The sequence below is a fragment of the Mugil cephalus genome, chromosome 1 (assembly GCF_022458985.1).
Source record: "Mugil cephalus isolate CIBA_MC_2020 chromosome 1, CIBA_Mcephalus_1.1, whole genome shotgun sequence".
Taxonomy (NCBI): Eukaryota; Metazoa; Chordata; class Actinopteri; order Mugiliformes; family Mugilidae; genus Mugil; species Mugil cephalus.
This window is the reverse complement of record NC_061770.1, coordinates 39,336,408-39,339,581: the sequence shown is the minus strand read 5'-3', so window position 1 is coordinate 39,339,581 and position 3,174 is coordinate 39,336,408. Positions and strand designations below refer to the sequence as shown.

The following is a 3,174-nucleotide window of genomic DNA, read 5'->3' as shown; positions in this document are numbered from 1 at the left end:
AGTAACGTGGACAAACTGGTACAGTCTTTGTTGCTTATCTTGTTTTTCACTCACACATTCATCTGTGTACATGCATTTACATCAATTGCAAGTCATCACAGGCTAATTAACTGGAACTTTATTAATAGAAATCGCGGTTAAAATATAGAGGCTCATCACAGCCAGGTAGATACCATCATGTCCTCCATGGTATCCAAACAATGCAGGACAGGATGTGCTCACTCCCTCAGACAAACAAATGAAAACACAAGTACACTAATTAGAGTTGTGTCAAAGTGACATCTAGAATATGTAAAACATTTCCTAACCATTATTTCTTTTTTATTCCTTCACTTCATATTCAGTCTCTTCACAAGTGGAGAGTGTGTTGTGTGTGCAGGCACTAAACGACAATTATTTGTGATTTAATGTGAGTAAACAGTCTTTTTGTCCTCCATCAGGCGGCACAAGAGAGAAGAGTTGAAACTGTTTCAGATGTATTGGATGAAGTCAAAGATCAGCTTGATTATGTTTTGGAGCTGGTGGGGGAAGTGTCTGATGAGTCTGAACTGAAGGAGACGATAAAGCATTTCGTGGAGAAAACCTCGAACCTGAACTACACTAAACAACTACATTTCAGTGAAAAAAACACTGTCACGTGATAGAGCTGTTGGACTAGATTGTTGTCAGATTATTTCTATTGTGTTTCATGTTGCCATGTTTCCTGTGAAGTGGAATAATTTGAGAAATGAAAGGGAAAGAACAGGTCAAACACGTCATCTGTGACATGTACAGGAGCGTATAAAACATTTGTCGTGTGTCATTTCTTCATTCTCCACCTGCTCGGCAGCAGCTCTCCTTCCATTCACCCAGCAGGTAAATTAAATCTTACTTCACTTCAACTATTGTATATAAGTTTCTCTTGCCTTTTTCTGACAGTGGTTTCTATTGTGTCAACTTCACAGAGTGTTTTAGTTGTGATGGCAGCATCAGTGTCACCCAGCAGCAGAGGACTGACTACAGTCAGAACCTCCAAAGGCCTCTTCCTCATCTTCTCTCTGCTCAGTCTGGTTTATGTTACAACTTCACAGACAAGTAACATGGACAAACTGGTACATTCTTTGTTACTTAGTCTCGTTTTGCAGTCGCACGTTTACCTGTGTACTTGAAATTAAATCAATGGCGGGCTAATTAACTTGAACTTTCTTCATTTACAGAATGCAATGGTAGAGCAACCACACTCAGATTTTTTCTCTTGGAAATTTCTGGAATCACTCAAGGAGCACTATCAGAAAGCATTGGTGGAACTAGTTAGAAATAAGGTGAGTGTTTAATCTTCTTTCACTTCATATTCAGTTTCTTCACAAGTGGAGAGTGTGTTGTGTGTGCAGGAGGTAAACAACAATTATTTGTAATTTAATGTGTGTTAAAAGTTTTTTTTTTTCCTCCATCAGACGTCACACGAGAGAAGAGCTGAAACTGTTTCAGTTGAAATTAATGAAGTCATAGATCATCTTAATTCTATTTTGAAGCTGGTGGGTGAAGTGTCTGATGGGTCTGCACTGAAGGAGGTGATGCAGGATTTTGTGGACAGAACCACAACTTACACAAAACAAAAAATGATGAACTACACTAAACAACTACATGACAATGAAAACAAGCTGCAAAGCATGTACATGTTAATTAAATTTCTGGAGCGCCACCACGCTGAACTGTAACAGTTACGTATGTAACAGTTCTCATCTCTGTGTCTGTTGATCTGTGTAATATTCTGCGCAGCCTTAGTTTTTGTGAAATCCTGGTTTCCTCTCTGTTTTTAATTTGTATGTGTCTGAGTGATGTGATGAGACACAAAACATGTCAATAACATGGTCTTTAATACATATATACTTTGCTTGGGATTTAACCTTTTATTGCAGTAATTAAAGAGATCGTTTTGCTTATTTTAGTTTTACTCCTGTTTAATTTTCTGTCAATCAGTTCTTTAATTAAACTATTTTACATCAGTATAACCTGTTGTTTATATACATATGAATATATCCAACTTAAATAAATGTAATATATCAAAACGTTTAGGTCTGATACCAGTCTTCAGTCGTGAAGCCCACACTTCCTGAAACGAGTTTGTTTGACTCTGACTGACTGCCGGCTCTATTGTCAGACAGCTCATAAAGATTCCAGCCTAGATTATCTTTTCAGACAAATGTTACAAACAAATAGTTTTGTTACGACCTTCCCTCTTGACATCACCTGATGTTTACTGTACACCAAACATGCGCACAAAGAAAGCATTTCTCAAGTCAACCAACGAGGAACCATCGGATCGGAAGTGCTGACGTTGATGCTCGGGGAAAATGTGTTGTTTGTATAACCTGAGGGCCAGGTGTGTATCTACCCGACTCTCACAATGTGTTCCAACATCAACTGGTTCATCACTTGAAGTGAAACAGATAATAACCATTTCTGTGAGAGCGAAACTAAAGAGGCAACCCAAGACAAAACTTTACAAAACATTCAAAAATAAAAATATACACCGTTCAGGCATAACATTATGACCACCTGCCTAAACTTGTAGATCTCCCTTGTGCCTCAAAAAAAACAGTAAACAAAATTTCAAAGGTTTTTATGATTTTGTCCCTTGTGCCAGTCTAATGATTCAAAGCAAGCCATTATTATTTTTTTTTTTTACAAAAAAAAGGAAGAAAGAACTATTTTCCATAAAATAAAGAGTAGGATGATGGGGCTTTGGTGGTAATTGGAGTCTCGGATATGTACTGTTATATTGTTTCATTATTTCATTTCATTACTGAGCAGAGAAAGACCTGGAGCAAAAATGGCAAAGCATGTCATTGCAAAAGAAGCTTTAGAAATGCTCATGCAGGCTTTATCTTTACAAGCCTTCCAGGGTCTGCTCCTGAGGAGCCTTTCCCACAGCATGATGCTGCCATCACCATGCTTCACAACTGGGGTAGTGTGCTCGGGGTGATGCACCATAGAGGGACCTTCTCTCGCTGTGAGGCATCAGCACTAACAGCTCGAGCCACTGTTCTGCCTCGAAGTAATATTTATTCTAATAGAATTTAAATGTTGTATTAAGTGCACAAATGTCAACCCAAACGATGATCAGAATATAAATGGAGAGTTCGCACCTGTTGACTTCCCTCCTGTTAGTCACCTACATCCTACGACCGAGTT

The 3,174-nt window shown here is 38.4% G+C and overlaps 1 long non-coding RNA gene across 1 annotated transcript; it reads left to right on the top strand.

Annotated features, from left to right (window-relative positions):
* Positions 1-717: 717 nt before the first annotated feature.
* LOC124997931 lies at positions 718-2,043 on the top strand. Its single transcript, XR_007111004.1, has 4 exons — positions 718-855; positions 945-1,091; positions 1,197-1,301; positions 1,434-2,043. It is a non-coding gene; the product is annotated as an uncharacterized LOC124997931 (long non-coding RNA).
* Positions 2,044-3,174: the final 1,131 nt, after the last annotated feature.